Source organism: Pan troglodytes, chromosome 5 (assembly GCF_028858775.2).
Source record: "Pan troglodytes isolate AG18354 chromosome 5, NHGRI_mPanTro3-v2.0_pri, whole genome shotgun sequence".
Taxonomy (NCBI): domain Eukaryota; kingdom Metazoa; phylum Chordata; class Mammalia; order Primates; family Hominidae; genus Pan; species Pan troglodytes.
This window is the reverse complement of record NC_072403.2, coordinates 156868669-156890047: the sequence shown is the minus strand read 5'-3', so window position 1 is coordinate 156890047 and position 21379 is coordinate 156868669.

The following is a 21379-nucleotide window of genomic DNA, read 5'->3' as shown; positions in this document are numbered from 1 at the left end:
ATGAAGACCCAAAGAAGCAGTTAGAGTCAAAAGCTTACATACCAGGCAGGACAAAGGGTAGTAAATTGTGAAAACACAGACTAGAAAAGGGTTTGGGCTGGGGCAGTTAATTGTGGAAAAGTAACTAGAAAGATAATGGTTGGTTTAGCAAGAGTTGTTTGTATGGATTTCTCTCACCTTGACCCCCCATCTCCGATGATAAGAATACCTTCCTTCTTCCTGGCACAGAGGGGACACACCTTTCACAGGAGAGTTTTGTCTCCTGCTTTCAGTAAGAAAACGGAAAGTCAGAATGCCCTTTTTGAATCTGCTATTTTTTTTTAATGCCATTAACTCAAAATACTTCTTACGTCAAAGTAGCATATTTTGGGATGGCATTTCTGCTGCCCTATGGAACCAATGATGGAACAAGACTCATGTTTTGGAGAGAAAGGAGGGATAATCATAAAAATAATGTAACTCTGAGTAATTTTAAAATTGTAATTTCAAGGAAAACAAAGACAAACATTAAAAAAATAGAAGAGGAAACTTAATAAGAAAAGCAGATGACTTTAAGCTAAGAAAACTCTAAAGAGACCATTTGGGCCCTTTTGTCGAATGGCTCTCCTGACACAGTGAGTGCTTCTGAGCCATGGTCTGAGGTTGTAGCAACTCTGTTGATAAAGACTTTTTTAGACTAATTTGCTTGACTCACACTTCACAGGAAGGAGCCCTCTCAGATCCTCTGAATAAAAGAAACCTGATAATGTCTTGACTCTGTTAAACAGACTGCCATCTCCCCAGAATGGGGTTTTGTAACACAACTGTCATCTCCAAATCTTCAACAGCCTTCCGGATAAGGAGGGCTTGGGAAACCGAGGCAGAGATGTGATGCATGTAAGGATGGCTCTGACTAGGATGTGACCAGGAGAGGCTGAAGCAGTGTGGTGGGTTTGGTGTTTTGTCATTGCTGTCTTCTTTTTTAGATTTCCACAAAATTCACTGTAACTCACAGGGTAGGAAAGCAAATAGGGACATGGGGTCATAAATAAAGTATTTGCAAACTGCTAAAGCCATGCATGAGCAGATGCTTGATTGAGGCACAGACACAGACAGGGCAAGGAGAATATTGACTGTGTTTATGTTGCCTTGAAAACTAATCTAAGGTATTCACAGCCAATTTCTGCAACATTTCTCCTCAGCCAAGTGACCAAGTGAATAAACAAAGAATGAATGAATGCTTTGTGGAAATGACGTCTAATAATTAGCAAATCACTCAGCCATATTATAATTAAACTATACTAACTGATTTAAATGCTGTCATTTTGTAAAATCTAACAAAAGTAAAGCAAACATGTTTGTGAAACCAGCCCAATTATCCCATAGAAATGATATTTAGATTTTTGAATAAACATAGTGATTGACCCTCCTGGTCTCAAAGTTTGAAATTCATGTGTGTGACATCTGAGTTCCTCCCTCAGGAAACTGATCCTCAGGCCCGGGACTAAACCTCACCAGATCACCACAACCAGACAATGATACACCAGACCTCATTCCCTATGATTGCTTCCTTACCCCTCCTTAATTCTTATTTTACATTCCTTCCTCACTATATAAACTCCCCAATTTTAGTTGGTTGGGGTGATGGATTTGAGACTGATTTGTTCTCCTCAGCTGCAGCACCTGGTTAAAGTCTTCTTTCCTGGCAATACTTATTGTCTCAGTGATTGGCTTTTTGTGAGGCAAGCAATGGGCCCTAAACCAAATCCCTGACATTTGGGTAACATTTGGGATTTTTTTTAAGTTGCTATAAAATAGACAGAAATAATTCTGACAAATATCCTAGGCCCAGAGCTACTTTTTTGGTTGTGTGAATGTGTGTATATATGTGTATATTTGTATATTTTATATGTATAATTGTATATATTATATATGTGTATGTGCATATATGTGTGTATGTTTGTATAATTTAATGATCCCTCAGACACTGTTGTGGCATTCTACGTGGCTAAAATGACATATGATTTGTGCATTCTTTTGCCTTCACCTGTACCACATGTTGTGGTCACCATCTTATCCCTGAATCCACAGTTGGAGTGCAGATGTAAGATTTCAAGTGCATTTAGATAGTAATATGTCCTGGAAACCCAGAAATGAACAAGTGCATTCTTAAAAATCATCTGCCCCCCTGACATGCCTCTTTAGGGAAGTCTATATAAGAAATTAAATCTGACTCAAAGTATGACTCAGTCATTCCAGTAGCTGAGTCAGTAACTCCCAGTAGTTGTCCCCCACACAGCAAGGCTGGCTGTTAACAACTGTGCTGAGCACACAGCTTAGACCCTGAAGACTAAGTGTGGTCATTCACTACCTCCCTCTAAACCTGACTCTTAGAGTTTACCAAGGGCATTTATTTCTGCAAAGAGAGAGATAATGGCTGACCTGCCCAAGGTGAGCCAGTCCGGCCCTGACTAGTCCTCTCACCTGTGACAGCTTAAAGAGAGAAAGCAGGAGAGACAGGCCTTGGAGAGAACTAGAAAACCTCCTTGCATTATTTAACACATAACAACTCCAATAGCCAGTTTTAAAAGTGGCTTGGAATACCCACTTTGGGCCTAACATTTTTCTCCATTAGGAAAGCTGGTAAAATGCATGTGCTTGCACAGGAAAAGGACAGGAAAGATTTACAAATAAAATATTTAAAGTGGCTCTATTTTGGTCTTGGAGTTATATTTACATTTCATATGTTTTGTACTTTTCTGTATTTTCCCAGTGGGCATATATCATTTTTATAATCAGAAAAAAAACTTTTAAAAAATGCTGCCTTTTAATATTGGTTTTGGCTTTTAGTCCCTGGTCATGTGAAAATGATAGTCTACAAATTTCAGGAAACATATTATGGCTTTTTTACTGGAGTTTTTACTTTTGATTTGGCAAGAAAAAATTAATTCTTTAGTTCAGTATTGTTAATGTAAATCACTCATAGGTACATGAGTTCAAATTTTTTAGTCATATCAGTAGTTCCTGGTTATGTTAACAAAAAGTAGTCTAATTTTAAAATATTTTCCTGGAAATAAGAAAAAGAATTCAAAATTCATTTTTTTATTCATTCCAGCATTGAACTTATTTATTGGCTACTATACACAGCGTTTACAGAAATGAGCAAAACACAGTCCCAAACTCAAGGCATTCACAATCTAGTGGGAAAAACCCATAAATTGACAATCATAAATAATTACAAACATATACATCTACACACACATACAACGTTAGAGAAAAACTAAAAATAACTCTTTCCAGGGGAGATGGTATTTGAGTCTTGAAAATCAAACAAGAGGTAAGTCAGCATTCCAGAAGGGAACACAGGGAAAGAGCTGCAGAGTACAAGTAATAGTATTTGCAAAGTCATGAATCTGTGAAATACTTAGGGCATTCACCACATTTCCACTAACTCAGAATGGTTGGAATATGGAATATATGATTATGACAGAAGGTGAGCATGGGATGTGGATCACATAGGTTTTATAAATTCACTTTGAAGAGATACAATTTAACTCTTTGAGCAATGGGAAGCCAGTAAACATTTTAAAACTTACAAATGTCAAAGTCACTTTCAACTCAATATATCCAAACCCAGTACATCTAGTTTCCCTCCAAACCTAGCTCTCACCTGGTGCTGCATATTCTGGTGACTGTTGCCATCATCTGTGGTATTTCATAAACCAGAAATATATGCAGCATTTTTGACATGAAATCTCAATCCCCATACTCACTCTGTCAACAGATCACTACTAAAATGTCTCTCCAGTCCCTCAGTTTACCTCCTTTTCAACAGTCACCACCCCAGTCCAAGTTTCTAGTACTTCTCATCTAGATTATGTTGACAAAGTGCTAGCTGGTCTTCCCAAATCTCTGGTTTTCCTCCAAGCTGATATTCACATTGAAGCAAAAGCTAGTAAAAAGTGCAAATCTTATTCCTTCTTTACCGTATTTAAAACCTGTTACTTTGCAATACTCTTATGATGAAAACTAAGGACCTTAAAAAGTGCCTGTAATAATTTGCATAACTTGGCCCTTGCTGGCTTTCCCAACTCTTCTCCCCTCACTCTCTGGGCTACGGCCATGCTGGTCTTGTCTCAGCTCCTCAAATATATGCTGGGCCCCCACCCCAACGCTGTTGCACTTGCTGCCTTCTCTATCTAGATTAACCTATCTACCCTCCACAGTTTCCACCTCTCTCCTCCATTGTCACTTCCTCAGGCTGACCTTTTCTGACATCCCCAGTAGGTCATGTACTTTTGTTACATATTTACGTGTTCTTCAGTGTAATTATTAGTACTTGACTGTGTGTCTTTGCCATTGAACTTTCTTTTTATCATTATTGTATTTCTGGCATCTAATGATGCTCAACAAATCTTTTTGAGTAAATGAAGATGACATTAACAATTTGTGTTTTAAAAAGTTATTTTTGATAGGAATATGAAAAAAACGAATTTGCATGAACATGATTAAAAGTAAGGATCGAATTAAGAGATAAGTTTGATAATCAGACTTGAGATGGTGGAGGTTTGAACCAAACATGGAAGTAAGATTAGAGAGAGGAAGGCAGATCTGAGCCCTATCAAATAGAAGCATCATCTTATGTAACTAAGATTTCCTTCTGAAATCAGAAAATGACCTATCAGTTTATAGAAATTGCTGGATGGCTGTCACAGTGATATTTAGATGCTTCTAGGTCTTTGGGCCAGGAACTTTTCTTTATAGCAGAAAGTTTAATTGATTGTTGATGCATAGGTTATTTTAAACAAGTACAAAGAGGTATCCTAAGATAAATATAAGTCGTTTCTATTTTAGGAAGGGGTCAGTGGGGAAGTGAGAGAGATCCCAGAACACATGTATTTCAAAAAGTTTCCTATGTGAAATTGACATAACCTTTACTCCTACTTCCACCCTTGTTATTGGCCCCTGATATAAGCTCTTTGCCTTGACTCCATTAGGGATGGGAGATGAGTAGTACCAGGATGCTACCTACAGCTTCAAAAGCCTGTCAACTCTGAGCAATCAGAGCTTTTTATGTTGTAAAGAGCTTATGCTAGATGAATAGAATACAATTTTGGCTCATCTATGCATGAGATGCCTTAGAAAAAACTTAGTCACTGTGGTGTAGTCTTAGGCCACAATGAATTTCTGAGAAAATACGGCAGTGCCATAATCTATTTCAAAGCACTTGGAACAGAAAAGTCCTCTTTCTAATTTTCAAGGAAGAATTTGAAGAGTTGAATGTGGCAACGCCATGTTTGCTCTTTCAACCTCCAAATGTATCCATTCAGCTCCTACACATACAACTCTAGGAATCTTCAGTGTGCTTTGTCACCCATGAATGTGCCTATTAAAAGACATTTGCAGAAATTTCTCTTTCAGTTAGTGTGCTTCCCTGTGAATGGGCTCATCTTTTTAAATGTGGAAAAACATTAGGGCCATTCAGCATCCTCTGCAAGATGTCTATTAGGGATGCAAATGTGCAGATATGGACAAAAATAGTAGTCCCACTTGTAAAACATCGAGTTTGGGAAATTTAACTTAGAGAGAAAGCACTGCTACTTTCCATTTGAGCAAAATTTTTTAATTCTTTGTATCTACATATTCTCAGACTTCATTTCCTCTCCACTCCTCAGATATGGTCATACATTTAGTCTTTGGCATTCTAACTTTCTTGTTCTACATTTTTTTATCACAAAATTCTCATACAAATTCTTAGCTTCACTATTTACATCTGCTACTCTGAGATTTAGTCCAACACCTCCAACTGCCTGCTAGACAATTCTACTTAAACTTAAGATGTCATAAGCCAAGCTCATCATCTTTCACCTACCCCACCCACAGAGACATTATCAGTGCAATAGACTAGATGTCAGCCTTCACTTAACACTTTCTGTGTTGACTGGTTCAAATGGTAATCAAGTGCTGTTGGCCCTTACCATGCCTACTATTTCACAAACCTACCCTTATCCATCAACATTCCTTTAATCTTACCCACCAATTGTGTCTCTGCTGACACCACAGTTCATGGATTTTTTTGCTCTTTAACCTGAACCAGGCTGTCAGTACTGCTCATCAACATTTTGTTTATTTGTAGTTGAATTGCTCTTTAAATCCTCACCGCAGCTGTTGCTCACATCCTCCCGTGGCCCGACACCCTCATCTCCACAGTCAAGCCAGGCTACATATCACAAGCTCTCTAAGCTTGCGTATGCTCCTTCTCCAATGTATGTTGTTATATTTGTATCTGTTACTTTTTATTTCCAGACACATATTTTACATTTTGCCCAGTATAACCATTTCCCAGTGTCCTGAACCCAGTTTTATTCATTTTCCCTGGCAATTTATTTCATCATTCATCCTCCATAGTTCCTTCATTTCTGTTCACATAATATCCATTGGCATTTTTTCTCTCATCTACCAATATATATAGTTATAACATTTTCTTAAAAATAAATTTAGAAATACCTGTGTTTCCTCTTCTAGCTGCTGTACTAGCTCTATCTTCCATTTCTTGGGAAATGTCTATAATCAAATTATTTCTGTATACTTTTAATCCTGATTTCTTCTCTACCTACTTAATGATTTGGCAGTGCATGATCAGCCATTACACTGCTAATAAAATCACACTTTCAGGGTCATCAGTAACCTCCTCATTACCAAACTCAGTAACCCTTTTCAGTCTTCCTCTTCCCTGACTACCCTGCATTATCTAACATTTAACTCTTTTCTCTTCATTATCTCTCTTGCCTAATTTCCATGAGATTACACTTACCACTAAGCAGATTCTCTCCTTAACTTTGTGACAAAACTTTTTAGTCCTTTATTGGCTCCTCAATAGTCTACCTCCACAGCTCCTCAGGCTTCTCTCCATGTCCTTTTATTTTCCTTCATCTTCAATACATTCTTCCTTGTTATTATTATTATTATTATTATTATTGAGACAGAATCTCACTCTGTCACCAGGCTGGAGTGCAGTGGCATGATCTCAGCTCACTGCAACCTCTGCCTCCCAGGCTCAAGGGATTATCCTGCCTCAGCCTCCCGAGTAGCTGGGATTACAGGTGCAGGCCACCACGCCCAGCTAATTTTTTGTATTTTTTTTTTTTTCTTTTGAGATGGAGTCTCGCTCTGTTGCCCAGGCTGGAGTGCAGTGGCGCAATCTCGGCTTACTGCAAGCTCCACCTCCTGGGTTCACGACATTCTCCTGCCTCAGCCTCCCGAGTAGCTGGGACTACAGGCACTCACCACCACGCCCAGCTAATTTTTTTTGTATTTTTAGTAGAGACAGGGTTTCACCATGTTAGCCAGGATGGTCTCAATCTCCTGACCTTGTGATCCACTCGCCTTGGCCTCCCAAAGTGCTGAGATTACAGGTGTGAGCCACTGGGCCTGGCCAATTTTTTGTATCTTTAGTAGAGACAGGGTTTCACTATGTTGGCCAGGCTGGTCTCGAACTCCTGACCTCAGGCGATCCACCAGCCTCAGCCTCCCAAAGTGCTGGGATTACAGGCGAGAGCCACCATGCCCAGACCCTTATTAATTTTTTCTGTTGCTATTGCCTTTGCTTCAGTGCTCATTTCTTAGAAATGGATCTCAAATTTTGTATTTCCAGTTTCAATGCCCAACCCTCTTCCTATACTTGAGGCAATTATTCATTACCACCATATTTTCCCAAATTCTACACTTAAATAAATCTCATTGTCTTCATCTAAATGCCTCTACCTCCTGCATTCCTTTTGTTTTTCATTTTTTTCAGTTCTCCATATACTAAGTGTATTCATTCCACATTTATTCTGCTCATGCTGTGTCAGTTTAAGGATTCAAACAGAAAACTAGAAACCACTAAAAATACTTTAAACAGAAAGAACTTTCTACAGGAAATTGGTTCACAGGTGATGGAAGACCTGAAAAGCAAGACAGGATGTCTCAGTCTATTTCTGCTGCTATAACGAAATTCAGCAGAATGGGTAATTTGTAAATAATAGAAATTTATTTTCCACTTTTCCTAAGGCTGGGAAATCTAAGATCAAGGCAAGTTCAGTGTCTGGTGAGGGCTGGGTCTCTCTGTTTCCAAGATGGTATCTTGGAAACACTTTGTCCTCCAGAGGTGAAAAACGCAGTGTCCCTACATGGTGGAAGGTGGAAGGTAGAAGGTCAAAGGGGGCCTAAGCTAGTTCCCTCCAGCCCTTTTATAAGGCACTAATCCCTTGCTCAGAGCAGAGCCCTCAGGACTTAATCACATCCCAAAATGTCCCATCTCTTTGACCACCACAGTGGGGATCAAGTTCCAATACATGAATTTTGGGGGGACATTTAGATCATAGCACAAGGGATGGTGAGGAAACACATAGATTAGCAAATGCTAATCTTAGCTAGAAGGATGAGGAGAGGAAGTTTTGTAGAAAGCTCAAGATTTAAGTTCACTCAGAAGAAACTGGAACTATGCCAGAAGCTATAGCAACAGGAAAGATGCAGCTGTTCCCAGAGAAGCTGTTCAAGTCAGGAAGAGAGGGTGAGAAGTACCCTAGATTCTCACTTCTTCTTGTCCACCAGTCTCCCTGGTGCCTCCTACTGACCAAACCAATCTGGAAGCCAGTGGAGATCATAACCTGGGAAATGCAATCTACAGAATTCATCCCTCCCTTCCTCCCTACCCAACTCTGCTATATGGACCAGAGTCAGAGGAGAGTGAAGACAGGATGTGACAGCAAAATAGGCCAAAAATGGATTATTCTGTATCCATTTTTACTATTCAGCCATCTTTTCCTCCCATGAAATACCACCAAGCTTCCACCTAATATGTTGTAAGTATTCTTTGTAGAAAGTTGTTCCCGTGTGCTCCTAAAGAAAGGAGATACAAACCTCTGTCTGTCCCTATGTCTATCTCAATAATTCAGGGACTCCTCATGATATGCAGTTATCTACATCTATTTCAGATGTAATTTCTCATTGGACTAGCGACTGTGAAACTCAACTGTAAAGTTAAGCACAGCCAACATCCCTTTTATTAAAAAGTAGAGGAAAGAAAAAGAGGAAAACATAATGTCCTTAGCAGCCTCAGTCCCCATTTATGTAACTGATGCCAAGACCATAGCTAATATTTTTTAATATAAAAACTTTTCTGAGATGTAATTCATATACTGTACAATTCATCAATTCAAAATATGTAATTCAATGGCTTTTATTATAGTCAGAGTTGTGCAGCTATCACCATAGTTTTAGAAGATGTTCATCACCCCCAAAACAAACTCTGTGCTCATTAACAGTCACACTCCATTGTTGAAGATCCCCCCTCTCATTTCTTTGAAGATCAGTTCAAGACTTAGCCACCTAGGCTTTCGGGCTCTTCTCCAGATTCTGAAATCTGTAGCATTTACTGTCTGGACAATTCATTTGGATTCCCCCTAGAGCCATTCATCTTTTTATGTATGTGCTCTGTCTCTCCAATTAGATTATAAGCTCTTAAGAAAAAGACCCTTGTCTTGATTGAAGAGATAGAAAAAATATTTAGAAATGTAGCTCCTTCATGGAATTTAATCCTTTTTCATTTGTGTTTGATTAATTCATATTACTGCACACTCTTCTCCTAACAGAGATTTTCTTTCTTAATCATTTTCCCAGAGAAAATAATTCAAAACTGCCGGAACAGACTTAAACAGAAAATTTAACGTGTTCATTAAAATGCAAAAATGGAACAGAATAGAAAAAAAAAAAACATCAGAAATCACTTGTTATTCTCATCTACTGTGAATATGCATTTAAGATGTGCTGGAAATGCTGGTGTTTCTTTTATTCCAGTATTAAAATAGTGCCCGTTCACTGTCATATATAACAAAGCATGATATTAACCAATGGGGGAATAAAACACATTCATTTCTTCTAATAAATACTAAATTTTCAAGTTAAAGTTGGTGTTAGATCTAGTGCACTTGTAATCAATTCTTTCAAATGTATAAATATTTATATATGTTTTTAAATATGTGTAAGGATATCTTGAAGTGTTTCTTATGAACTGGAACACATGTACCTATTGTTTATAGTTTTCTTTTTCCTCTCCTCTCTTCCCTTCCTTCATTGTTTTCTCATCCTTTTCTTTTTTTTTTTTTCTTATATCCTCTTGCTTCTTCCATTTCTCTTAGGAAGACATTGGTACAACTTCTTATACTTTTTAGGATCAATCTTGAAAAGCTAAGAAAATTAAAATAACTGCGTAAGAGGAAGTTCTTATAAAATTAGTGTGAAGTTTTTTTCCCTCTCTAAAACTTATGGTCACCATGAAAATAGCAACAGGTCATGTATCCTTTATATTACACTCTAAAATGAATCCTTACCTTGAAAACTATTTTGAAATATACCAAAAGTTTTACATTAGACAGCATCAGGTAACATTTTTATAGTGCTTATTTTGTGTGTGGAATTGCATAAATGGTTGAGAATGTTTTATAATGTACTAGAGAAAGATATAAAAAGAAAATAATCACAAGGCAGTGAGGAAAAGATGTATAAAATGTGATAGGAGCACTGAGCCTGGTCCTTCAGTTTACAAGTAATTATGAATGCCCAGTTTGTGCAAGGTACTGCTCTAGGTGCTGGAGATACCAAGTATTTTCCTTCAAGCAATTCATGGTTAATACATAGTGACCTTACAGTGTGATAATCCACCTGAAATTTAAAGGTGAATACAGACTGTTATGTGGAAACCAGAGAAGGAAGTCAGGACAGGGAAAGGAATTTCAGGAGTGTCAAGAAAACTTTTGAAAAGAATTTACTTCAGACTGGGATCTTGCACAGTGAATAGAAGTAGAACACACTCTACCTTGTAGAAAAAACAAACAAACAAAAAAAACCCAAAAAAACGGTGTGTGGAGATGAAAAGGACAAGAAAAAGGCATCCCATGCAGAAGGGATGGCACAAGATTGTCTTCATCTACTGAGGCTGCTTTAACAAAGTACCATGAACTGGGTCACAACAGAAATTTATTTCTCACAGTTCTGGAGGCTGGGAAGTTCAAGATCAAGGTGATGATAGACTGGGAGTCTGGGAAGGTCCTCTTGATAGTTCAAAGATGGCCGTCTTCTCACCGCGTCCTCACATGGTGGAAGGAGTGAATAAGCTCCCTTGGACTTCTTTTATAAAGGGACTAATACCATTCATGAGGGCTCTACTGTCCTGACCTCATCACCTCCCTAAGGCCCCAGCTCCTAATTCATAGGATTTTAACATATGAATGGGGGGCAGGCACAAACATTCAGACCATAGCAATGACCCGTATAAAGAACCAAGTATTGTCTTTCAATGACCACAGGCTGGTATCTCTGAATTTCCAGGTGCTCCTGAGGAATTCGCAGGAGACAAGACTGGGAGGCAAGCAAGCAAGAACCAAGCCATTGAACCTTTTTGTGCCATGCTAAAGTCATCAGATTTCATTCTGAACACAATAGGAAGCCATTAAGAAATTGTTAAGTAACATTACTATCAGGTTTACGTTTTAGAAAAACTGGTCTACTCCAGTGACAGGATATGCTGGCCAGCTGAATGTTGGAAGAAAAGTATTGAGGATAGAAGGAGATTCGTGAAGAATCCCCATTGCAGTTCTACAGGTGGGAAAGTATAAGGGCCTGAATTGAGGCTCTGGCAGTGGGGATGCAGAAGAGAGTAAGAAGGATAGAGAAAGTTAGTTTAGAAACAATAGTACTTAGTACTTTTTTATTGTATAGAGAGGATAGAAGAGGAAAAATTATTGTGGCTTGTGCAGCTTATAAGGAACTAGGTAGAGGAATATTTGAAGAGGAAGAAATGAGTTAAATTTTGAACATACTGTGCTTACCATTCTAAGATAACATTAAAATATTCAGGAGGCAAGCCAGGCACAGTGGCTCACGCCTGTAATCCCAGCCTTTGGAAGATCAAGGCAAGAGGATCAACTGAGACCAGGAGTTTGAGAGCAGCCTGGCCAACATGGTGAAACCCCATCTCTACTAAAAATACAAAAAATCAGTTGGGTGTGGTGGCAGGCACCTGTAATCCCAGCTACTTGGAAGGCTGAGGCAGAAGAATCTCTTGAACCTGGGAGGTGGAGGTTGCAGTGAGCCGAGATCGTGCCATTGCACTCCAACCTAGGTGACAAGAGTGAAACTCTGTCTCAAATAATAAAAAAAAAAAAATCAGGAGGCAGTTGGAGGTATGAGTTGATGTTTGAGGGAAGAGGTCAGTGTTGGCTGTGTGTATGTGCGACAGAGAAGGGCTGTGAGGGGAGAGATACAAAGTTAGGAGGGAAGAGAAGTCTTGGACCAAAAGGAACACCAGTACTTAAGCATCCTGCAGATGAAGAGAGAAGTCATAAATGGCAGACAAGCAGCTGGAAGGAAAACCAGAGAGTGCTAGAACCACAAGAGCAGTTTCGAAAAGGAGTAGGCAACAGTGTCAAATACAACAAAGATATATGCACATTTATTTCTTTATACTTTTCCATTGTCTAAAAGTTTTCTAACCTTAGTTTTTATTTTAATAGATAGAAAATCTCATACATAACCAACATCACTCCATCTTTACTCCAGCCTGAAAATTACTTCATTAGAAAAAAATTCTATTTTTAAAGCCCTGTGGGATGATCAAATTTGTGTTTCAGAAGGTCATTCTAACTGAAAGTAGTTTAGAGGCTCTAGTAATAGTTTCAGAGATGACAGAGAGAAAGGGATGAATTCAGGCAATATATTCATTATTGAATTGATGGAATTCTATATTTAAATCAGAAAGGAAAAGTGAAGGAGATGAGAGAGTCATAGTTAATTTAGAGGTATCAGGGCTGAGCATCTAGACAAAAGATGGCCCTATCCGAGAGGTTTTAAAAACTAGGTACTGAATCGGGAAAGGTGTATTAGCCAGGGTTCTGCAGAAAACAGAATCAATGGAGTTTAAAGAGATATATAAGAGGAAATTCATTATGGAAATTGTCTCACAAGATTATGGAGACCCTGAAGTCCTACAATATACAAGCTGGAGAACAAAAAAAGCCAGTGGAATAATTGAGTCTGAGACTAAAAGCCTGAGAACCAGTGAGTGTGGTGAGTGTTAGGGGATGCTGGCATAGGTTTTGAAGCCTGAAGACCCAAAAACCAGGAGTTCTGATGTTCAAAGTCAGGAGAATATGGAAGCCCTGGTTTAAGAAGACTGAGTAAATTCACCCTTTCTCCACTTTTTCATTCTATTTGGGCCGTCAAAAGATTTGACAGTGCCTACCCACATTGGTGAGGGTGATCTTCTTTTCTCAGTCTACTGATTCAAATGCTAATTTTTTCTAGAATTACCCTCCTAGACACACCCATAAATAATGTTTACCAGCCGTTGTGTCATCCCACAGCCTGCTCAAGCTGATACATAAAATTAACCATTATGGAAGGGATAAGTAGTAGATAACAAAAGGCAATCCAATGTATTCTCCTAAGTAGTGTATTCTTTTTGCTTCCATTCTAGACATAACTCTGGTGGTGATTGGTGCTACTTATTAAATATTTCCTGCTCTCCATCTCCCTGACATGCAGTTGAATTGCACTTCTTCTCCTACTTCTAAATGAGTGCACCTTGTGATGAGTTTTAGCCAACAAATTGTGAGCAAAAGGAACTTGGGCCACTTGAACACCAGAGCGCTTTCTTGCTAATATGAGGCCCTCCACAGCTCTCTTCCCTGTGACACTGTAACTGTCCTTGTTTGAGTTGATAGCTGGACAAGGAGCCTGGGTTCTTGAATGAGGACAATGAGCAGAATTCCTCTTCCTGACCCACAATGGACACATGTCATGAGCACGAATTAAACTTTTGTTGTTTAAAACCATGAAAACTTGGAGAAGTTATCTCAGCATAACCTAGTCTTTCCTGACAAATATATGCTCCCTGGATAATTTCATAATCTCCCTTATCTTCAGTTGCTATTTATGCACTGATGAATCCAGATCTACTGCTCCAGCTCTCACTCCTGAAATCCAGACCCTTATTTCTAGAACTACCTGTAGAATGTCACAAATGTTTCAAATTGACCAGTCTAAAATAAACTCATCAGTAGTGACTGCATTTTTCCTGAGCACTAACTCTGTCCCAGGTACTTGTCATAACTTTTATATAAATTATATCATTTCATTCACATGATAACCCCAAGAGCCAGATACTATCTGTATTCCTGTTTCCAACCCTAAATCCCAAGGGGAATAGGAGGTGGTAAAGAAGATGGTGAAAGTACAGCCAGAGAGGTGGAAGGAGAACCAAGACAGGCGAGCAAAGAAGAGAATCACAACTAATAATTAGTAATACAGAGAAGTCAAAGGAGGCAAAATAAAATCATTTTACTGCTTTGGAATTAGGAAATCACTAGTAACCTTAGGAAAAACACCCATGATGCAGTGAGGTAAGGTGGAGAGAGTGAATATGGAAAACTCCAGAACTTTGGTGATAATTAGGAGAAGGAAGGAGACAAGATATTAGCTGGAAGTGGGCTCAGGATTTAAAGATTTAGTTTGGGAATTGTTTTTAAAGAGACACAAGCATGTTTATAGGCTAAGATGAGAATGTAAACATAAAAAAGAATGTGAGAATAGTTGATGAGGTAAGCTCCAGAAAGAGCTAGACAGAAATGGAACCATGACACAGTTGTAGGATTTAGAGTTAGGCAAGAAAAGAGCTTTCTATTCTTCTAAAGTTGTTTAAGAAACGGTAATGATACAGACAGGCTTAGAGGTGCAGTTAGGATTTAAACCAGTTCATGTCTGATGTTCTCAAGAATCTTTGTAAATATGGCAAGGCCATCTGCCCAGAGCTCAAGGAGGATTGGTCACAGGGCATGTTTAAAATGTTTATTTGAACTTATAAAAACAATGAGCTTAAAAAATTCAATACTAAAAATGCAAATTGGAAAACACTTTTTAGAAAATAATAAATCCCATAATGAGTGAAGAGTGAGTACTGATTCTTTGTCACAGCTAACTTCTATTTAATCATTCGTGAAGCTCTGTGTAGTGTGATGATTGCCGCTTACAAGTAATCTCAAATTTCATTGTTATCCATCATTTTAATTTCCTCTAGGACTAAGCTTTTTACTAGAGCAGTTGACTCTTGTTCCTAAAGTGTGATTTAAGTGGCTTTTCTTTTCTTTGATTTTTCTTTTTTTTTTGACAGAGTCTCACTCTGTAGCCAGGCTGGAGTGCAGTGGCACAATCTTGGCTCACTGCAACTTCCGCCTCCCGGGTTCTAGTGATTCTCCTGCCTCAGCCTCCTGAGTAGCTGGGACTACAGGCCCATGCCACCACGCCCAGCTAATTTTTGTATTTTTAGTAAAGATGGGGTTTCACCATGTTGGCCAGGCTGGTCTCGATCTCCTGACCTCATGATCTGCCAGCCTCAGCCTCCCAAAGTGCTGGGATTACAGGCGTGAGCCACTGTGCCTGGCCTTAAGTGGCTTTTCAAATTAGGAAGAAGACCTGTAAGACAGAAAGAAAATTGACCAGGGAATTAGCAGGCCCTGCCTCCAAACCTAATTCTACTACCAGCTCACTGACACCTCCGAAAACTGCCTCTCTTCTCCACGTATGTAATTACGCATGAATCCACTCCCGGTTCTAATATCCCAGTTCACTCTAATATGGTTTGGCTTTGTGCCCCCACCCAATCTCCTCTCGAACTGTAATCCCCACATATCGAGGAAGGGACCCAGTGGGAGGTGATTGCATCATGGGGGTGGTTTCCCTCATGCTGTTCTCATGATAGCGAGTGAGTTCTCATGAGATCTGATGGTTTTGTAAGTGGTGGTTTCCCCTGCTGTCTCTCTCACCTGCCACCATGTAAGACATGGCTGCTTTTCCTTCCACCATAATTGTACATTTCCTGAGGCCTCCCCAGCTGTGCGGAACTGTGAGTCAATTAAACCTCTTTTTTGTATAAATTACCCAGTCTCAGGATGTCTTTATAGCCAGGTGAAAATGAGCTAGTACAACCTCCTTCTATTTCAACTCCTCATCCACCCATATTCATGTATAGCAAGAGGGCTCTTGACCTTTACAAAGAAAGAAGATTCAAGAGAGCAAAGTATTTTGAACAAATCCCAAACTGCAATATCAGTCTGTTAATCAATAACTTGTTCTCTTAAGTATAACTATCCCCTCAATGATCCAGAGCATCATGGATATAAGGACCTTCTGGTGCATGTATTGGCACAGCATAGAAGTCCCTGAGGCTCCCAGTGAGGCATAATAAAATACGTGTGTTTTATGTATGTGTATGTGGGTGTGAGTAGTATGTGGTGTGTGTGTGTGTATAGGTGGTATGTGCATATGATATATGCATTAGTGTGATATTAATGCTATAATAATGCTAATGCTATAATATACTAATACTAATATACTAATGCTATAATAAATAAATCCTACAATATAGTAGCTTAATAAAGATGTTTCTTTCTCTTGTGTCACAGCCCAATGTGAGTGTTGCTGGGTGGTGGAAGTTTGCCTCTTGTGCAGTAATTCAGGGACCCTCACTCCTGCCATCTCGTGGCTCTGTATTTCCTCAGATCTCAGGTTTACTGCATCCAGTCAGAAGGATAAAGAGACAGCAGAGAAGGCATGCTCACTTCTTAAACCAGAAATGATACACATCTCTTCCTTTCACATTTTCTTGGTGAGTACTGATCACATGACCACAACTTGAAACAGCTGAGACTGGTAATGGTGGCCCCTGGCAAGGCACCATCTCCCAGCTACAATATGGAAAGGGAAGTACAAGTATTTATTGGCATCCAGCCATCTCGGCCACAGCCTGCCTCTCTGATATAGCCTTCTTCCCACACATAAAGCACCCACTTTATGCCTCACCACCTCTCCAAAGATGTTGACCTAAAGTCCCATCCAATCACTGTGCCTGGCGGTGTAGAACATTCTCCATCAGGGACAGATGTGTGTGTTGTCTCATGGGCCACTGACCTATATTCCAATTAAAATTTCTTTTGGGTAAAGGGAAGAATGGGAGCTACTTAGCAGCCGTGGACTGCAGCCATAAGAAATCTTCGCAGGAAGAAACAATATAGACCCCTTGCCTTAGCAATGGAAGAGATCCATTGCTTTGATTCTGCTTCGGCTTTATTTATCTTGTCAATAGTTCTCTGTGGCCCCTGGCTCTGTTCCCTGGGAGTTTTCTATTATCTTTATATTTGAACTAAGCATTGAGAAGTGTTCTCCTTGAAGCCTACATAGCTTTTTCAACCCGTGTTCTGCTGGTGTCATTTGGGAGCCTTCAGGCTGATTTATAAATGCCAGTTTTTAAAAATCTCAGCTTGTGATGACTTTATCAATACAATTTACTAAAAATCTTAATAGATTTCTGATTCAGTTTATTCTGTTCACCTCCACGTGCCAGGATCCTTTGACGAACAATTCAGCACTGCTTAATTTCACGGCTTTCTCTCCCTTATGACTCTATTTCATCTTTCTGGTGGCTCCTTTGTGGCCATCTAAAAATTAGAGCAGAGTGGGGAGGAAATATCCTTTATGTGTTCTTTGCTGCAAGAGTAAGTTTCCTGTTTAACTAAAAATTTCAAATGGGTCTTTGTTGTTTGAACTTCTTTCTATTATTATTAATGTCTCAAGTTCAAAAACATCTGCTTTTTCCAATTCTAAAAGTTCTCAGATTTCAAGATTCTTCAAGTTTCTTTCCAATTATTTCTGCTCCAAGTCTCCAACTCTTGCCTAAGCTTACCTAAACTTTGAGACGCCTGCTCAAAGAACCCAGCTCTTCCTCTAGTTTCCAATGGCTGCCAGGCTTCCTTGGCTTCTGGTCCCATGACTCTGGTATCTTTCTCTTCAGCCACATTACCTCCTCCTCGTGTATGTGTGTGTTCCCTCGCTCTCCTTCCTCTTATAAAGATACATGTAGTTGCATTTAGGGCCCACCCAAATAATTCAGTATAGTCTTCCCCATCTCAAGTACCTTAAAGTAATCACATCTGCAAGAACATTTCTCCAGATAAGGTAACATTTACAGGTTCCAGGATATAGGATCTGACATCCTTTTTTTTTTTTTTCCCTTGAGACAGAGTCTCGCTCTGTCACCCAGGCTGGAGTGCAGTGGCACTATCTCAGCTGACTGCAACCTCCGCCTCCTAGGTTCAAGTAATTCTCCTGCCTCAGCCTCCCAAGTAGCTGGGATTACAGGTGCCCTCCACCACACCTGGCTAATTTTTTGTATTTTTAGTACAGAGGGAGTTTTGCCATGTTGGCCAGGCTGGTCTCGAACTCCTAGCCTCAAGTGATCCACCCACCTCAGCCTCTCAAAGTGCTGGGATTACAGGCATAAGCCACTGCGCCTGGCTGGACCTGACATCTTGAGGGCCTTTATTCACCCTACCACCATTAGGGTAGTGGATCATGAGCCACATCTGACACAGGCTATGGGTGGTTGTGTAAGTGTTATGTATGATATGGTATGTTGGGAGGTGTATTATGGAATATGTATTGTGGGGAATGTGTAGGAGATAACCACATTGTGGTACATAGTGGAGTGGGTATCTTTGTGTGTGTGTCATATGTGTGGCATAGAGGTATGTTTGGGCATGTGATATGTGTGCCTGATATTATGCAATGTGTATATTTGTAGCATATTCGAGTGTACTGTGTGGGGGTGTGAATCGTTGTGAATGTGTATGTTTGCTATGTGCCTTGTGTTTGTGCACATGGGTAATGCATGTATTTGTAATATTGTGTAGCATAAGTGTGTTTGCACCTATGTGAATGCATGCATTTGTGTTTCGTGGATGGTTTATGTATACGTGGTATGGCTCTACATGCAGATAGTGTGTGTGAGATGTACATGTGCATAGTATGTGTGTATATGTATTTGTGTGTGTGTGTGTGTGTGTGTAAGATTCCTTAGAGACTCACATCAGCATTTGTTTCACTCCCATTATGACTAATATTTGATCATAAAAGCCTAGGAAATGCAGATTTGGCAACAACCAAAACTCATAACTTAAAATGCTGAAAGGAAAGGGAGACTTGGAGCTTCCAACTACGAGGCTCCCAGTCCTAGAATTCCTCTTAAACACAGTTTCCTATTTTCTTCTGCTGCATAAGGGATCTTCTAGCACTCCATGCCTTGGTGCCCCCTTGAGGGCCTTGAGGAATCCATCAGACAAAATTGCTCGCCTCAGCCTCCTACTAAGAACTCTGAGTAAGTGTAGTTGGGGGGATGAAGTATAAACTGTGTCCTAGAGTGAAATAGACAATGTCATCCCAAACCTGTGGCTATCTTATTAAGAGCAATGTGAAGGAGGGGGTTGGAGCTCTGGAGGGAGGGGAATGGGGAAGACACTTGTTCCTTGTTCTGTCAACTCTACTTTGGCAAAGCAAGGAAGAGCCAGGATGTTCATATACATGAGGTTGTCTTTGTTGTAGCATCTTGTCAAATAAATTGAGTCTTTAATGTGCAGTGTGTTTCCCACCCCCTCCCAAACGTTCACTTTCAAGGAGACACAGTATCAAAGGATGGCACGCACTCAATTTCACGAACCAATAAACACAGCTTTTGCATTAATTACCATTTTCAGCTCCTTGGAAAACCGTGATGAGAGTTATCAGGAAGATGTTCATTATTGCCAGGCTTTATCTGATGGAAATGGAAATCCGGCTTGTCACAAAGTGAAGATCCCCAAATGAAAACCAGCTATCACTTGTGGGAACAGGTCTGGCTGCCCTCAGATAGTTTTTCAACATTTTATTAGCAACACTGGGCTACAGGTAAAACTTCTTTATGCAGCCCTCTCTTCACTGACTGCCTGGCTCAAAAGGATGTCAGCATTTCCAGTTCTAGCCTTGCTACTCTGTTCAACCCTCTGCTGGTCAAGACCATACTATGTGACTCTGTGTCTTGGTCCATCAGTGGAGAATCCAGGCAAGGTATCCATCTTGCCCAGGCTGGATCAGTCAGTCTCTCTCCTATACCTTATTGTGAGGCCTGGGGACTGATTTTTACTAGAACTGAGTTGAGTTCATGAGTTGGACTACAGAAGACATTAATTTCTGCTGCTGAAACCCCAGAGTTGTACAAGGACCTTTTCTTCCACCCGGAGTTTGGAAGGAACTCCAAATTCTCCCTGTACTTTAACAAATTTCCGTAATATCTTTCCAATGAATTCCTTTTTTCTTTAAGCTCAGAAGGGTTGGTTTATGTTTCTTGCAGCCCAAAGAATTCAAATTAATATTTCCTTTGGGATGCAGCTTAGAAACCAAGGAGCTAATCATATTTTCAGCATGTTGCTGAAAATGAACCCTAAATCCTCCTGGAGAACAGCCTCAACATTTTTAGTAGCTATATTTCCTCCCTCACTCTCTCCTCACTTCCCCCAGATTCTAAAAAAATCTTTAAGGGACTTGAGAATTTGTCACACTCTACCCAGGGACTTGACCTGCTTCTTACCAAAGTGTGGTTAGAACTAGGGACATTCTGGAAGGGAAACTAGAAAGCGGGATTAGACAGACTCCATTTTTAAGTACCCAGAAGCTTCCCCTGATACCCTTTCAGGCAGTTTTATAGAAAATTCCCCTGGAACCTCAGGCAGTGGATTCCAGCAAGTTCTGCAAGCTTGGCACCACAGTGAGCTCTTTGCCATCCAGTGAGCCACAGCCCTGGAGGGCTCCTTTTCAATGGCATCTAGAGCTCAGCCCTGTAGAGGTCATTTCTTTGCACTGTCTATCTCAGCCCTAGGGGCAGTGGCTGATCTTCACATCTATTATTCCTGTGTTCTACAGAGTTCTCTTCATATCCTATTTAGCCAATCCCTCGTTGCATCAATCCCCTGTCATAGTTTATAATTTTATACTAAACTTCTCCTTTAAAAATTCCTGCATAGCTTCTGTCTCCTAGGTAGACCCTGACTGGCTGATATAGTTAGTATCCCCATTTTAGAGATAAGGAAGCTGGGGTTAATGACGTAAGTAAGACACCTGTGGACAAGAAGCTACCAAAGGGAAGAGAAAGAACTAATATACCAGTTCTGTCTAATGACAAAGGCTGTTCTCCATGACCTGGAGATTCCCACAGCCTACATGATTCCTGGAGACATTCAGTAGTTTAATAGGGTGATTGCAGGCAAAGCCTTTAAGCATAATGTCTTTTAAACCAGTGCTATTTCATCTGATCTTCAGACTTATACCACTTTGCAAACTGCTTGTTACTGATGTGCAATGAGATAAGCACAAAAATTGAAAGGGTACAAAATCTCAATTGGAAGGAAAAAACTTTTTTATTGAACGTTTATTGCACAGCATGGTGATTTATACAATAATAGTGTGTTGTACATTTCAAAACTGCTAAGAGTACATTTCA